The sequence below is a fragment of the Sceloporus occidentalis genome, unplaced genomic scaffold (genome assembly GCF_023333645.1).
Source record: "Sceloporus occidentalis isolate IW3139 unplaced genomic scaffold, rSceOcc1.0.p SCAF_268, whole genome shotgun sequence".
Classification (NCBI taxonomy): domain Eukaryota; kingdom Metazoa; phylum Chordata; class Lepidosauria; order Squamata; family Phrynosomatidae; genus Sceloporus; species Sceloporus occidentalis.
Window position 1 is genome coordinate 706,099 of NW_028317248.1, and position 17,897 is coordinate 723,995.

Here is a 17,897-nt window from a genome sequence, read left to right on the forward strand (position 1 = left end):
TTTGGGGTGGCATGTTCAGATTTGGGGTTTCTGGCCTTTGAGTTTGGGTTCTGGGGTGGTTTGGTCATGGGTGTGATGATTTGAGAGTGTGGGCATCGATTTTTGCAAGTTTGGCCTTGATTTGATGTGGGCCAGAGAGTGTGACCTTGGGGTGGCATGTTCAGATTTGGGGTTTCTGGCCTTTGGGTTTGGGTTCTGGGGTGGTATGGTCATGGGTGTGATGATTTGAGAGTGTGGGCATCGATTTTTGCAAGTTTGGCCTTGATTTGATGTGGGCCAGAGAGTGTGACTTTGGGGTTGCATTTTCAGATTTGGGGTTTGTGGCCTTTGAGTTTGGGTTCTGGGGTGGTTTGGTCATGGGTGTGATGATTTGAGAGTGTGGGATGTGAGTTTTGCATGTTTGGCCTTGATTTGATGTGGGCCAGAGAGTGTGACCATGGGGTTGCTTTTTTAGATTTGGGGTTGCTTTGGTCATGGCTATGATGATTTGAGAGCTCCTCCTCCTCCTCCTGCCTCACTCTGAGATGCCAGAACCATCAAAGATAAGAAAAAAACTTTTTTTCTTTATCCTTTAGAAAGTTTAGAATGGACCTGCCAGTCATTGTTAAGATCATTAGAAAGTTTAGAATGGACCTGCCAGTCATTGTTAAGATCATTAGAAAGTTTAGAATGGACCTGCCAGTCATTGTTAAGATCCTTAGAAAGTTTAGAATGGACCTGCCAGTCATTGTTAAGATCCTTAGAAAGTTTAGAATGGACCTGCCAGTCATTGTTAAGATCCTTAGAAAGTTTAGAATGGACCTGCCAGTCATTGTTAAGCTCTTTAGTGCCTCAGGCAACTTGTATTGTAGGGTACTTAGCTTAATAGGCCTCTATTGTGCGTTTGTTTTGACTTGCAGGTTCAGTCTGAGGTCATAGAACGCATTAGTTATTTTCAATGGAAAATGTGTTTCGGGTTACGAAATTTTCGGCTTACGAAAGGAATAGCGGAATGAATTAATTTCGTAACCCGAGGTACCAGTGTACTTTAAAACACTATAAAATCTACAACAAGCGTTAAAACCAAAGAAGACAAACTAGCTAGTTAGAACCATTGCATATCAGGGGAGAACAGCATGTAATCAGGGCACATGGGCCAAAGCCTGTCGGAAGAGAAAGGTCTTTAATTCCTTCCTAAAACGATCAAGGGAGGTGACGGAGCTTGACTTCATAGAAAAACATTTCCCACAATGCTGGCATTTGTATGGCTTCTCTCCTGTATGAACTCTCTGATGTTTCACTAGGTTTGATTTCAATGAAACACATTTCCCACAATGCTCACATTTGTATGGCTTCTCTCCCGTGTGGACTCTCTGATGCCTAACTAGGACTGACTTTGATAATATTATATGTACTTATATATTCTTCTATATATTATACTTACTGTATACAGTCTGCCCTTCTTAAACATGGATTTTTAATAGCATCCACGGCCAGAAAAACTTCCACAACAGTATAAATATAAAATATCAAACCTTGATTTTCCAGTTTTTATTACGGACTCCATTTTGCTCTCTCATTATAGTCAATGGGACTTGAGCATCCCCGTATTTTGTTATACAATGGGGATCTTGGAACCAAAACCCGGCCTACAACAAGGGTCCACTCTGTGTGTGTGTGTGTGTGTGTGTGTGTGTGTGTGTGTGTGTGTGTGTGTTATCATCATATATAAGCCATAGATCTATATCTATATCTATATTTCACATTAAAACCCATCAATAGTTTTTCCAGCAAGCATGGAGTTTTTGGCGCATGGGCAAAAGCCTCCTACAGCGCCATCTGCTGTCCAGCAAAAGGTTTGCGTGGGAAGGCCCTGTGGCGAATAGAGCCTCAAGCTGACCAATGAAAAGGCAGCTAGAGCTCAGCCAATCAGGTGCTGGCTGAGAAGAGGGGAAAACCAACAGGTGGCTGACAGTTGGAGAAGAGTCCAGTTGGGACTTTGGACTCTGAGGGGAAGGCTCTAGCCAAGGCAGTGTGAGGGCTTGGGTTGTTAGCAGTCCTCCCGAGGGACTGGAAACGGGGTTTTCCTTGAGTCCAAAGGAAAGGACTTGGGTCCCAAACAGACTCTAGAAAAGAGAGGGATGGGTTGCGTACCTTAACTGTGCTGATCGCCTATGGGGCTTGGGCCCTAGAAGGGAATTTGGTAGCACTAATTATTTATTCATATTGAAAAAGCTTTGAAAGGAGTTATATTTATTCCATCCTGTATTACAATAAGCCTTCGTTTTTATTTTAAACATCACTTGGATCGTGGTTAGGGTTGCCATAAACCAGGACCTCCAAACCGGGACAAATGTAGGACAAATGTAGGACAACATTTTCAAATGGAGGACACAGTTTTAATAAATGGAGGACACGTGAAAAAAATGATGATTTTTTTTTAAAATGTTAATATAAATGCATGTTTCTTAGGCATGATCAAAATGGAGGACATTATGAAATGTGACAGAAGAGGACATGTCCTGGAAAAGGAGGAGGATGCCTGGTCACCTTGTCTCTGGTCCAAAATACACTGCAGAAATAAAACACAGCTGGACTGAAATGCCCAGAGTTCCTCACCAAAGCTGCATCCATTATTGAGGAAGTAATCCAGTTCGAGGGTGATTTAACTGTCCTCAGTTAGTGCTGGGGAATGCTGGGAATTGTAGTACACTGCGGCCCCAGAGCTATCTCTGACACGGAGTCCCATAACCTTCCAAACGTAGTTGAACTGCAGTGCCCAGAATGCCTCCCCAGGTGCATCCACACTGAGGAAATGGTCCAGTTTGAGACTGCTCAGTGCTGGGGAATCCTGGGAATTGTAGTCTATTGTGGCCTCAGAGCCATCTCTGACAGAGAAGTCTCAATGTCTCCCAAACACTAGCATTCCCAGGATTCCCTAGCATTGAGTTAAAGCAGTCTCAAAGTGAGTTATTACTCCTGCAATGTGTGAGAGAGATAGAAAGGCTAGGGACTGGATTCATTCATTAACTCACAAAAGGAGGATATGTGTGCCCAAAACACACTGCTTTGACTGCCAGGGCTCAGTGCTATGGAATCCTGGGAATTGTAGTTTATTGTGGCACCAGAGCTCTCCAACAGAGAAGGCTAAAAATGCCTCACAGACACCAGATTTCCAGAGCATTGAGCCCTGGCAGTCAACGTTAGAAAAAATACACAGGGGCAACATAAATATTGAAAATGGCCACGCACCTCCTCCTCCTCTTCCTCCTCCTCCTCCTCATCATCCTCGCCTCGGTGCCAAAGGAAATGGCTCTCTCCCCCCTGCTGCCTTGCTGGGACCAAACAGAGGAGGAGCTCCTCTTCCTGAGTCTGGCAACCTCCAACAAGCCTCGAAGTCAATTCCCCAAACGTTTGGCCAAAACTCACCAAATCCCCCCGTATCTCACCAAATATTGAGTCAAAATCCCTGAAAAGTCCCTGTAATGTTAATATGGCAATAAACTGTAGCCCTAATTGAATAAAAATAATTGGAACTTATTTCAACTCTCAAAATTACCATTAAAAACAAGCACCAAAATTACACCAAAGACTTTGAAAAGTACCCATTTTGGTGTGAAAGTCACCAGATTGGCAACAGACCGGGAGTCAAGGAGGAAACCGTGCAGAGACGCCCCCTAGTGGTGAAAAACCGGAATGTCCCGCCGGCAGGAGGGTTATGGCAACACTACTCATGGTGAGGTCAAAAACAGCAACGCTACCTATAGTTTAAAATCTTTGGTGTGCCTCACACATATTTTGGTGGCAGTGGTGGGATAACAAAAGTCCCAAGCACCTGCCACAATAGAAAGGTTGACCCTCACAGGCCCAAACTCCTGAGGTGAGTTTTGGGTCCTAAGGCTGGGAGTATTGGTAGTGTGCTTTGCTTTACTCTGCCCAGAGACAATGCCCAGAGAGTGGAATCGCTGGACAGATGGGGAGGTCCAGTACCTCTATCACTATCTGGAGAGGAATGTGGACCTGGACCTCATAATGGGATCCACATCCCACCCTAAGAGGGCAATCTACTCAAAGATTGCCAGGAAGATGAGGAGAAGGGGTCTGAGAGGTCACAGAAGCAGGTGGCCTCCAAAGTGAAGGTGATGAGGACAGCCTTCTATCTTGCCATGCGCGAGCATGGCAACAGCTGCGCACCATGACACAAACCTCCGGTTTTTTATGAGATGTGGCATCTCTGGATGCTGGCTGGGCATCCTATATTGAACCTCAATGCCATTGCGGGTGAGTCTTGGTTGTTGACATTTCCTGTACTGGGGTGCTATGATTGGTTGTCTTGAGGCACCTGAGCTCATTTCTGCGCTTGTGTCTCCTGTTCCTCTTTCCTCCGCACAGAACACCTGGGGAGGCGACACAGGGCGGCCATGCGGAGTCCACCTCGCCCAGAGGAGGAAGACAATGGGAGTCCACGCCATCACCCTGAAGGTTGGCTTATGAATATATAGTCAGCCCTCCTTCTACACGGATTTATTATACACGGATTCAAGCATACACGGTTTGAAAATGTTCCCAAAAAGTATAAATTTCAAATATCAAACCTTGATTTTCCACTTTTTATAAGGGACACCATTTTGTTCTGCCATTATATTTAATCGGACTTGAGCATACACGGATTTTGTTATACACGGTGGATCTTGGAACCAAACCCCAGCGTATAACAAGGGTCCACTGTATATATATGTATACACACACACACACACACACACACACACACACAGAGTTAATATATATACATATATGATATATATATATACACACACATTTATGTATATATAAAATATAATTATATATACATACACATATGTATGTAAGTATGTGTGTGTGAAGATGCACACGTTCAGACAAATATCTATGGTTATGTATGCAAAGACATGTTCTATGCAAGATTTATGTTTAGAGACTTGCAACGGTTATGAGTTGCCTTCAGGCACTGGAGCTCATTTCTGCAGCCACTAGGTGTTCAGATTAAGGTATAAGTCTGAGTGCACTTAGATAGAGATGCCTCCACGTATATACATATATGCACACATCCATCTATTGTTGTCCATTGTTCTGGTTCGTTGTTCCAGGTGATGCTGGAGAAGAGGCCCTGCCTCCAGCGGAACCAGAGGCTGCAGGCGATGAGCGAGAGGGACTCCTTGCCCAATGCATTGCTCACCTGGAGGACCAGCACCAGGAAGGTCAGTTCCCCACCTTCACAAAGGCCCCATTCCCACTTGGCCCTGTTTATTTGTTCCTTTCCATGATTTTCCCGTTCCTCTATAGTTATAGATTTATTTATATCACGTGCCCATCTTACCATGCTGTGTTTAATAATTTCATCTTCTAGATCTCTTTCTCTTAATAGTTTATAACATTTGGATATGTGTTTACCTTTTTGGTCCATCATAATTTTATCTATTTCATTGTTATCCATCGTTAACTCAAGAGCTTTATTATCTGCCTTAAAACGATTGTTTAATTAGTTGTATAAAAACCAATCCTTCATGTTTCCTCTTTCGTTAACTTCTTCCATAGATTTCATATTGTATTTTCCTTCTGGTGTTTTGTTTATTAAATCTCCATACCTTAGCCATGAAGTATCTTTGTCCTTTGTTCTATTGTAATAGGCTTCTTGCAGTGACACCCAAAATTGATGTCTTATTTTATACCATACTTTAAGCAATGATCTTCTTATAACATGATGGTTAAAAGCATTATTATATTTTGGTTTTGTATACCACATATATGCATGGATACCAGTATTCAGGCTAGCTTTTTCTATATTCAATAAATTCTTGTTTTCTAATTTGAACCATTCTTCTAACCATTTGAAACAAGCTGCATAATAATACAGCTTAAAGTATGGTATGTTACATCCCACCTTGAAGCAAAGATCATTTACTAAGGCAACCATAACAGTTTCGACTCCGTATCCCATCCTGAGGCCAGTTTGAAATGGGTCCAGATAATCTGTTTCATCCAAGACCGCTTGGAGATGAAGAGCAACTGCCCTCAAAATTATGTTGGTTAGAAATGGAAGATGGGAGACTGGTCTGTAATTGTTCATCTCCAAGGGATCTAGGGAGGGCTTTTCCATAAAGGGCCGTAGCACCGCTTCTTTTAAGCATGATGGAAAATAGCCCTAACTAAGAGATGCATATATGATATATCTCAGGTGATATAAAAAGGGCAAGGGTTGGGAGGGCAAGTTCTCCTCTTCACACTTCCAAGGAGCTTGTTCATGTCCTCAGTACTCAAATTCAAATTGATCCAGTATGATCTTACTCATGGACACCTCACTTATAGCCTCTGCAATAATGCTGACGTCCAATTTGGCTCTTATCTGAGAGATATTTTCTGTGAAATAGTCATTTAAAGCATCAATGTGAGCTGTGGAAGGCTCTAATAATGGGTTCCGGGAGGAAGGTGCCTGAAATAGGTCCCAGATCCGCCCCCCCCCCCCCAACTTCAGCAGTCCTTTTATGCTTCTCTTCCCTTGGCACTTTCATTCCTTTATTCCTTCCTTCTCCTCTTTTTACATACATCGCTTCAAGGGGGTCCAAAGCCCTTTCAGCATGGTCCCAGAACCGGGAGGTTCCCCCAAATGAATGCGGGCTCTCCCCACTTCCCTCCCTCAGAGCAGCATCAGGGGCTGAGAGTCTGCATGCGCAGATGCCCCCAAGGACCCTCTTCAGCATGCGCAGGGATCATAAGGCCTTTGCTGCTGCTGCTGCTGCTGCTGCTGTTTATTCCACTGTTGGCCTTTAGAAGAAGGGAAGGACTACGGCCTTTTTTCCTTCCTTCCGGAATGGAGCCCAAGCTGCAGAGCTGGACTAAGGAGGGAAAGGCTGGGAAGGCTCTCCTTTGTACATATAGCTCTGTCTCTCTGAGTATATATGTGTGTATGTGTGTTTGCCTCTGTTTTTATGGCTGGGAAAGGAGCTGAGGGGTAAGAAGAGAAGAAAGGGTACATTTTGTGCAAATGCAGAATTTCTGTACACCAATGAGTCCAGTGTGTTGAAACAACAAAAACTTTATTGCAAACACATAATCAGAAATTCAGCGTTTAAATCAGAGCTGCCCTCCCCAAGACAAATAATACATTAAAACCCCAAAACCTAAAACATCACCCTCTTCCAAACCTAGCTCCCCTCCAATTCCCACAGTCTATGCCCCACAGATAACAAGGCCCCCTTTGCCCTTCCCAGAAAATAGCCCTTTCTGTTAATGCCTGTCCCGAACTTTCTTCAGCCAACATCCCACAAATTCCAAATGCTATCATTCCCATAACTGTTCTAACCAGCTGCAGCCAATCCCACCCCTCTGTTTAACTAACCTATTCCACCACCCATAATCCCCACTCAAATTTATAAACTAAAGCAATAATCTATAATAATAGCAATTAAAACCTCAACTCAACAAAAGATAACTGAAAAACATAAACAGACATATGGACACACAAACCTAACACACAAAATCACAAGGGCTTTTCCTTATCACCACAGGATTTAAAATATATTCTTTGTATTGCTTATTGACAAATATAATGTTAGTTCATTTCTGGGATTTGTGTGGCTTCTTTCCTGTTTGGACTCTCTGATGTCTCACTAGGCTTAATTTCAATGAAAAACATTTCCCACAATGCTGGCATTTGTATGGCTTCTCTCCTGTGTGGACTCTCTGATGTGTAACTAGGACTGACTTCTGAGGAAAACATTTCCCACAATGCTGACATTTGTATGGCTTCTCTCCTGTGTGGACTCTCTGATGTGTCACTAGGTTTGACTTACTAGAAAAACATCTCCCACAATGCTGGCATTTGTTTGGGTTCTCTCCTGTGTGGACTCTCTGATGTGTCACTAGGTTTGACTTACTAGAAAAACATCTCCCACAATGCTGGCATTTGTATGGCTTCTCTCCTGTGTGGACTCTCTGATGTGTCACTAGGACTGACTTCATATAAAAACATTTCCCACAATGCTGGCATTTGTATGGCTTCTCTCCTGTGTGGACTCTCTGATGTGTCACTAGGTCTGACTTCTGAGAGAAACATTTCTCACAATGCTGGCATTTGTATGGCTTCTCTCCTGTGTGGACTCTCTGATGTCTCACTAGGACTGACTTCATATAAAAACATTTCCCACAATGCTGGCATTTGTATGGCTTCTCTCCTGTGTGGACTCTCTGATGCATCACCAGGGCTGACTTCCAAGAAAAACATTTCCCACAATGCTGACATTTGTTTGGGTTCTCTCCTGTGTGGCAACTTGCATGTGCCAATAGGTATGACTTTGAAGAAAAACATTTCCCACAATGCTGACATTTGTTTGGGTTCTCTCCTGTGTGGCAACTTGCATGTGCCAATAGGTATGACTTTGAAGAAAAACCTTTCCCACAATGCTGGCATTTGTTTGGGTTCTCTCCTGTGTGGACTCTCTGATGTGCCAATAGGTATGACTTGGAAGAAAAACCTTTCCCACAATGCTGGCATTTTATGGCTTCTCTCCTGTGTGGCCTCTCTGATGTGCCAATAGGTATGACTTTGAAGAAAAACCTTTCCCACAATGCTGGCATTTGTATGGCTTCTCTCCTGTGTGGACTCTCTGATGTTTCACTAGTTTTGACTTTGAAGAAAAACATTTCCCACAATGTTGGCATTTGTATGGCTTCTCTCCTGTGTGGACTCTACGATGAATGACTAGGACTGACATGTAAGCAAAATATTTCCCACAATGCTGGCATTTATGTGACTTCTTTCTTGTGTGGACTTTCTCGTGACTGACAAATTCTTCTGTAAAGGAGCACAATGACAGACAAGACTGAATCTTAGTGTTAAGAGAGGAAAGGGTTACCCCAACATTTAGCCCCCCTTTCACACCTCCCTATTTGAGATTAAATTAATAAAGTTGGTGTGAATGACCTGAGCATGACCCTGTTCTAGATGCCCCCAAAACCATATAATGACTGTATTCTTACTCATAGGTGCTACCAAAGAAGTGATTGAAGGGGAACTGCCATGAGGAAATCAGTGGAAGGAGATAGTCAGGTCGTTGAAAAATATTCCATTAAATATATGTAAAACTATTTTAATTGAAAAGTGGCATCATTTCCTGTGAGACGGCCATAGAGTGTTGAGTCAGAGCAGATGGCATGATGCAAGCTAACTGCAGAAGATGCTTCATGCTGTGTGGCCCCAGGAGATGCCTCACAACCAATACAGTATACATCTCACATGCGGATTGGAGATGAGTGTAGAAGAGATTGTGAAGTTGATGGAAGTCAGAGAGGAGAGCTGGTACATATTTGTTTTCTATTGTAACTCAAGCTAAAGAACCTCCAAGGACCTGGAGGAAATCAACTGTGTCTGTGAGTTATTTTTAAGTGTGGATAGTGGTTAGTGCATTGCCAATACCTATATCTGTTGATTTGCTTCTGTACTCTGCTATGTTATTGTTGAGCTCCAGGAGTGTCGCCTTCAGACTGTGCTATGTATTGGCTTGTGAATGGGACCAGAATTTAGAGCCAAGAAGGACCTGAGAGCCGGTGGGACAATCCTGTTTGGATGAAGTATTTCCACCAAGCACCCATTGCATTTATTTCAGTTTCATATAATTCTTTCCCCTCCCAGGAAACATCCTAAAGCAATTTAAACCTTTTCGAATGCTCGGTTTCTGCCCCCAAGCAACAATTTCAGTATAAATATCAGCCCCAACTGGCTGTTCTTCAGCGTCAGTCCAATTGCAGACTTACACTCCATTGGTTTACATTGCTAAACACCTCACTACACTCGCCAGCCCCACTTGCTATAGCAGTTACTGACTTCTCTCCCCTTTCTGGACCCTGAGCAATTGGGATCAAGATCGATCTAGGTAACGTATTACCATTAGCAAAGCCTCACACTATTCACCACTCCCACCTTTGTTACCCAATTCTTGTGTGTGTGCATGAACACCTATATGTGTATATTTGTGTGTGTGTGTGTGTATTTTGCTATTCCCCCTAAATAAAACACAAAAACCTATTTTAAATGCCTCTGGAGTTCTGTGTGCTTCTGGGTCTGGTATAGTTGGGATGAATCCTGAGGTCACTGTTGCCTCAATCTCTCCTTTGAGCTAAGTATGAAATTCCCCTAAAAGCATAGCACTTGTGGGTGTCCTCCCCAGACTCCAGCATTTTGAGTGACAAAGGGCCTCTGGAATCAACCACGGAGGGAAGGCCTCTCCCTACACAATCCGCCCCGCATTCTCAGAACATCTGGGAAGACTTTATTAGATCACCCAAAGGTCAGGCTATGAACAACTTCTCACAGAGCATACACAGCCATGGCCCCCAAGTTATGGAACAACTTGCCGGAGGAGATCTGTCTTATCACCACTTTGGATGCTTTCAAGAAAGCACTTAAGACTGATCCCTTCCGGCAGGCTTACCCACCCGACCTCTTCTAAAGAACTTAAGGAAAAATCCCACTTCTGATCGCAATTGTGCATTTTATACGATGTTTTTATTTGTCCCGAACTGAGTTTTAAGCAACTTGTTTTTTTACTGTGTGTAAATTGGATGCTATTATTGTTTTGTGGCTATTATACAGGTAAATACAAATAAAACCTATTATTATTATCTGTCTGGTTGGTGGCTGCCTCCCAATCCCCAAGACCCCTCTCCTTGCCCTTCCCAGAGGTCCCTGCCTCTCCGTACAGAGCTATGCAATCCTGGCTTTGCTCCTGCCTTCCCCTCCTGGCTCCCAGAGGCCGGATCCCCTTCCCTTTCTCCCTCCGCTCTCCAACCTTCCCTCTTGCCCATCTGCACTGCTTTACCATTTAACCCTCAGCATCTCTTTCCTGCCTTTCTGTTTTTCACATTGCCTCCATCGCTCGATCACAGACACACACCCACAGAGTGTGATGCATAAAAGGGACACTTTGAGGCTCATTTCTTGAGAAAGGCAGGGCCATCAATATACAACTAATGCATTAGGAAAGGCAGAACAAGGGGTCTGGTACCTGGTTTTTGATATTAGTGCGGGTCAAGTGCCAGGGTCCACCTTAAATGGGTCTAGATAATCTGTTTCATCTAAGACCGCTTGGAGATGAAGAGCAACTGCCCTCAAAATTATGTTGGTTAGAAAGATGGGAGACTTTAAGACATCTCCAAGACTGGGATGGATTACTGTTGGGGTTTGGGGGGAGGGCATATTGGGCCCCAGGAGATCTCAGAGCGGAGGTGGGGCCATTTTGCCACTGTTGTACCCTCTCTGATCCATTGTAGGGGCAAGGGAAGTCCTTTTCCCACAAAGCCTCTCCAGAGCCTCAAAAGGCTGGAAGAGGGGCCACAAAAGCCAGGAAACTTGCTCAGGAATGGGCTGAGGACCATTTAGGGGCAAAAAGCATTAATCTCCATGGCTCCTTCCCACAAAATTCCAGAACTGGCAATTTAGGATTGGATATTGAGAATCCTTACGAAGTGGAGAACAATAATGCCTCACTAAAATTAGAAATTCCAAGATTCCACAGGAAGTTGTTATGACAATTAAATTACGTGTGAAAGGGAACTAGGAATGGTAGTAGAGCACAAGATGAGCATGTGTCAACATTGTTATGCAGCAGCTAAAAAGGCCAATGTGATCCTAGGTTGTATCAATAGTATAGTGTCAACATCAAGGGAAGTAATAGTGCCACTCTATTCTTTGTTGGTCAGGGCTCTCTTGCAATAATCCTGTGTCCAGTTCTGGACACCACAATTCAAACAGATGTGGAGAAACTGGAGCATGTCCAGAGGAAGGAAACCAAAATGGTGAACAGTCTGGAAACCATGCTCTCTGAGGAACGACTTAGGGAGCTGGGTATGTTTAGCTTGGAGAAGAGAAGGTTAAGAGTGGATATGACAGCCCTGTTCAAATATTTGAAGAGATGTCATATTCAGGATGAAGCAAGCTTGCTTTCTGCTACTCCAGAGAAAAGGACATGGAACAATGGATGCAAGCCACAGGGACAAGAGATTCCACTTAAACTTTAGGAGGAACTTCCTGACAGTAAGAGCTCTTCAACAGTGGAATATAGTCCCTCAGAGTATGGTGAAGTCTCTTTCTTTGGAGGTCTTTAAACAGAGGGTGGATGGCCATCTCTTTGGGGTGCTTTAAATGTTTATTCCTGCATGGCAGAGAACTGAACCGGATGGTCCTTGTGGTCTGTTTCAACTCTTTGGTTCTATAATTCTAAAGTGGAATCACAACGCTCTGACAGTAAATTATGAAAGGGCCCTCAGTCTTAACAGGAAGGGCAATGGATTCAGGTTCCTTACCCACAGAGGCCACATTGTCATAATTCTCCATCATTACAGAACTGTACATAAGTTTCTGCTTCTTCGTCAACAGCTTCCATTCCTCCTCGGTGAAATATATCGCCACATCCGCAAAGGTCACCTGCAACAGAAAATAGAGTGACTAAACAAAAGGGGAAGAAAGCACATGGTGCATTGCAAATATTATTTCAACACTTCAGAATTCAGTCCAGGAAATAAACTTTCAATTCTGCAAGCAAGAAAAACTACAGCCTTTGAGATCCAGTTTGTCTTGAATCCTTTCAAAATAATATATACTATGATAAACAATATAATGTAGGCCATTTCTGGAATATTATTGATTGATTAGGATACTGACTATCACAACATGTATGAATTATAGTACATTTAGCCATATATCACCTAATTTCAGAGGCAAATTTTAAAAAACAGTTTAGGGAGTACTCAAACTTGAGGACCACTTGGCCTACCCTCAATTTAGGTACAGAGATATTTTTCCATCTCCCCCAGCATTTCACAGACTGGGAAAGGAAGACACATGTGGCTAAGCAACACCAGAAGGGGATCAAGATGGCCCAAGTTGTTAATGATAAAGATCACACAAGTGAGGAAGGGTGCAAAAGTTGGCTTTTGCCTCCGACTCCTGGCAAGGGCAAGACCCTGCGCCCTTCTTTCCTCCCCTCTCCCCTCTTTTGAGTGAATCAAATGCACACTCTTTTGAACTTGGAACACATTTTGCAGCAACTGAACTGACCTGAAAACAAGGGGGAAAGTGGGAGGAAGAGAATAAAATAGGACATTTTCAAAATCCCTGAAAAAAATCAGGTTACAGAGGATTAATCAGGATTCCCTCTGCCAAACTGGGACAGTATGTTTCCCGCTTGCTTTCATGAGCCAGTCCAGACATAGATGAAAGTAATAATCAGGATGGTAACTTACCAAAGAGTTGTACTTCAGCAGCCTCTTTCTGTTGGAGCCCAGCTCCCTCGGCTTGGCCTCTGTGTCGGCCATCAGGTGGGAAGGGGTCCTGGTGGCCCTGCACTTGGTCACTTCCAGCAAGAGAGGCCCCAAAGCCGTGTACAAGGAGGCTGAGATGAAGGTCCTGAGAAAAGGGACCTGGATTAGGATTGACTTGGCAAGAAACCCTGCAGCACTCAAAGACACAGAGAACAGTATCCTGCTGGTGACATACACAGGTGACATAAGTCTCCTTTGGGCCGATGCACAGGTGGGCATCACCTTCCTCCCTCTGCACCAAACAAAGCCCCCTGGACATAGCATAGATTCACTACAGCTCCCGTACACAACAGATACTCCATGCCTTATTCAAGTGGGGGGGGGGGGATTAGGGGATGGGGAATTGGAGAGGGCCCTGGTTATGTCCCCAAAGCTAGATGTGAAATGAGGGCATCATAAATAAATAATTCATCTGTTGAAACCTTCAGAGGTCTCCAGTGCTTTTCCCCAGCATCAGCCCCTTTCCCAAGAAGGCTGCATCCGCACTTAGAAATAAGGCACTTTCATACCACTTTAACCGCTCAATGCTATGGAATCCTGGGATTTTACCTTTGGACACATAGCCTTCTCTGCCAGAGAGCTCTCATGCCAAAACAAACTACAAATCCCAGGATTCCATAGGATGGAACCAGGAGAGTTAACACACTTTAGAACTGGATTATTTCTGCAGTGCAGATACAGCCTGAGTCAGCTTTAAAATAGTAGAAGCACCAAAGTCTTGTTTTTACCCCCCTAATAATGGTTTTTCTTTTTTAAAAAAGTAGTTTCTTTTAGTCTCTAATCCTTATTTTTGTTGTTGTTTGTTTGTACGTTTGTTTGTTTCATTCTTGGTAATCTGAGTTATTCTGGTCTGTCTCCTTCCTTCTTGCCTGAAAATCTATTAATAAGGAAACTGGGGAGACTATTAAAAAACCCCAAAGGAGCTCCTTTTGGCCTTTTTTGGGGGACTAGCCTCCTCTTAGAAGCCAAAGCCCAATGTTTGTGAATAATAATAATAATAATAATAAGCCTTGTATTAAAACTCTCCTCCCCATTTCTGATCCCTTTTAAAACTCAAGTTCCCCAGAAGGAGCAGAGCTTTGTAATAAGAAAACCCTCTCAGAAAAGACACACAAAAGACACACAAAGAGAAACACGTTCTTCCTTTTGGCCCAAGGAGCCTGGCCTCCTTCTGACTCTGGAGCCTCAGGAGAGAAAGAGATGCTTCTTCAACTGAGGCCTCAGAGAAGGTTCTGGAACAGTCACAAGCAGCACAAAATGGCCACCAGAAGACAAAATGGCTGCCGAACACAAAATGTCTGCCTCTGCCTGAGCGCTTGGCAGTTTGAGGCCTTTATTGAACCCAAAATGGAGGATGAAAGGGCTCCAAAGTCAGAAGGGACCCCAAACAGCATTTCCAAACCTTAACAACAGCTGAAATCTTTCCTGATGCTCTAATATAGAGACTCACTGAGATACTCTTTCTTAATACATCTTTCCATGTCTTTATAAATAAATAAAATTTAATAATACTAATGCTACAAGTACTACTAATAATAGTAATAATAAGGTACAACCAGGAGCTTTCTCCCGGTGGCTTCTCCCCCAGAGGCCTCTGCGTATGCTCAGGAGCCCCTTCTTCTTCCCCTTCTTCTTCCTCTGCAGAATCCTCCAGAGGCCTCTCTGCTCTTCCTCCTCCTCAGGCTCTTCCTCTAAGCCTTCCTCCTCCTACTCCTCAGGACCTTCCTGTAAGCCCTTCCCCTTCCTCCTCCTTCTCCTCCTCCTCATCAGGCCCTCTAAGCCTTCCTCCTTCTCCTCCTCTTCCTCTAAGCCTTCCTCTGCCTCCAGCCCTTCCTCTAAGCCCTCCTCCTCCTCCAGCCCTTCCTCTAAGCCCTCCTCCTCCTCCAGCCCTTCCTCTAAGCCTTCCTCCTCCTCCTCCTCCTCTAAGCCTTCCTCCTCCTCAAGACCTTCCTCTAAGCCTTCCTCCTCCTCAAGACCTTCCTCTAAGCCTTCCTCCTCCTCCTCCTCCTCTAAGCCTTCCTCCTCCTCAAGACCTTCCTCTAAGCCTTCCTCCTCCTCAAGACCTTCCTCTAAGCCTTCCTCCTCCTTTTCCTCCCAGACTTTGGGGGGACAATTGTGTCCCTTCAATTCCTTTCTGGGGATCCTAAGGCAACACTATCACAGGAGTCTCTTTGTGGGTTTTGTTGAAGGGGGTTTGCCATTGCCATCCTTTGAGGCTGAGAGAGTGTGCCTTGGGGGCTGGGGGTGTGCTGCGTGCCTTGAACTCGTGTCTAGTTACCCTATTCCCAGGGTTTCCTTGCCTTCAGGTTTGCCTTCCACTTTGCCTTTTGTCTTCCTTTGAGGCTGAGAGAGTGTCTGCTGCCCAAGGTTTCCCTGCAGTGGGTTTCATGGCCCGGAATGAATGCCATTTTCATCATGTAGATGTGTGTTTGTGTGTGTGTGTTGTGTGCCTTCCAGTTGGCCATTGGTCTTCCTCTGAGGCTGAGAGAGTGTGACTTACCCAAGGTCACCCATTTTATATAATGGGACTTGAGCACCCATGGATTTTCTATCCAAACCAAATCCCAAAAGATACCAAGGGCCTATTGTTTTTCCATCTTTTTTTGCAAACAGCAAAGCAGATCTTGCTTGCCTGATCTTTGCATGTTCAAGAGCAGTGTTGGGCAAATGCTAAGAGCTGCCTTGTGAGGTTAGGAAGGGGGTCCTGGAAAACAGTCCTCTTCCTCTGGACCCACAGACTCAGAAAGACATGGGCCCCCAATCAATGGGACCCCTTTCTTTGGGGCTGCTCTGGGGCCAGGAGGATCTCTCAGGAGAGATTGGGAAAGTCAGCCTTTGAAGAGTTCTGGTCCTTAAAGGTTAATATCTCCAGGCTTTGCTGAGAGGGCAATATTTGGGATTTGGGCAGATCCAGGCTGCAGGGCTCTCTCAGATCCGGTTCAAAAACACTGCAGAAATGATGTTGATGATGATGATGATGATGATGATGATGAATCTTCCCTTCAAACCCACAGAGCCTTGTGGATGCTCAAATAGTAACAGAGGTCAAAAACACATTGCAGAAATAATCCAGTTTGCAGAAATAAACCACTTTAACTGCCCTAGTTCAGTACTTGGGAATCCTGGGAATTTTAGTTTATTATGGCATCTGAGTTGTCTGACAGAGAAGACTAAATATCTCACAAAACTACAGTTCCCAGAATTCCCTAGCATTCAGCCAGACAGTTAAAGCAGCCCTGAACTTGGACCATTGTTAGCGGTTGGCTTGGAGCCTGAATAGGGTTCTAGAAGGCTGGTGGGTTTGGTCATTGGCTGCTTAGGAAGAAGGGCTCCTTCTGGGTTTCCTTGGCAGGAAAGGAAAGGAAAGGTGGGTGCCTCAAGATGCCGATGGGAGACCCCTAAATTTGGTTCCTTTGTAAGAATGCTGACTGAGGGGGAAGAGAAGGTGATGGATTTGGTCCCCAGGGAGGCCCCCGGTCAGGCAGGGCAGGCCACACAACATTCGCTAACTCCCAAGTCAAATCCTGGTTTCCCTTCTTTTGCCCAGGACTGAAACCTGGACCAGAAAGGATCAGGCTTTACTTGCTTTCTTCTCCTGTAACAGGTGTTTTTCCTTGCCCTTTTTACACGTGGCAGTAAAGATACGATACATCAGGGCCTGGCATTGAGCTTCCAGTTTTCATGCATGATCTTCAGACAGGAGATGAGGCTGCCTCTTCTCCATTTTGGAGGGAGCCCAGTTCCAGGAAAGAGGAAAGGTCAGATGTGATGTGAGAGCAGTAGCTTATTATAATTTACGAGGCTTAGTTAATTGATTTCTTCAACTAGAAAAATTGCAGGGGTCTATGGATTGGTTTAGTTTCTTGCTTTCTCTCAGTTGTGGTGGTACAAGGGCTCACTACTATTCTCTGCATTCGCCATCTGGCTAGAAAGAAGGAGGCTAAATTAAATGCTTTTTATCCTTAGGTTTTTGTGGATATTTGGGACTATGTGGCCATGTTCTAGAAGAGTTTCTTCCTGACGTTTCGTCAGCATCTGTGGCTGGAATCTCTGAAGATGCCAGACACAGATGCTGGCAAAACATCAGAAGAAATTCTTCTAGAACGTGGCCAAATAGCCCGAAAAACCCACAAAAAGCTATGGAAGCCGGCAATGAAAGCCTTTGACTTCACGTTTTTTTTCCTGTCTCTCCAAGCAAGTGAGAAAGAATAATTCTCTCATTTCCCCTTGATCTGGGAACAGACCTTTAAAAATTTTTCTGTTCATTTCTTCACAGGAAAGTATATTGAGTAGATTTGAATGACAAACTGTGAGCCACTGTGGTTAGTAATTTATGCATTAGGCTGAATGAGATCGCTAGAGGCCCTGCCCCATGTCCTAGGTTTTAGCTCACAAACCTCAGGACCTGAATTCACAACCCTATAAGAGAGATGGAGGGACACCAGAAAGTAGGCAACCAAAGTCCTGTACATATTATCCAATTGTACCAGTTTGGTGCCATGTTAAGGGCTGTGGATCCATCCTACAGAAACCTGGGAATGGGGTGTTTAGAATTGGATGCTTGG

The 17,897-nt window shown here is 44.2% G+C and overlaps 2 pseudogenes across 2 annotated transcripts in view; one reads left to right on the forward strand and one right to left on the reverse strand.

Annotated features, from left to right (window-relative positions):
• LOC149275748 (uncharacterized) overlaps positions 1 to 17,897 on the forward strand; it is a 179,337-nt pseudogene that overhangs the window by 108,092 nt on the left and 53,348 nt on the right. The window lies entirely within an intron of this gene.
• On the reverse strand, positions 1,057 to 13,406 carry LOC149275752 (uncharacterized; annotated as a pseudogene). Its single transcript, XR_016279382.1, has 5 exons — positions 13,255 to 13,406; positions 12,316 to 12,436; positions 7,632 to 8,809; positions 1,281 to 1,369; positions 1,057 to 1,080 (listed from the first exon to the last, which is right to left on the reverse strand). The product of XR_016279382.1 is annotated as an uncharacterized LOC149275752 (transcript).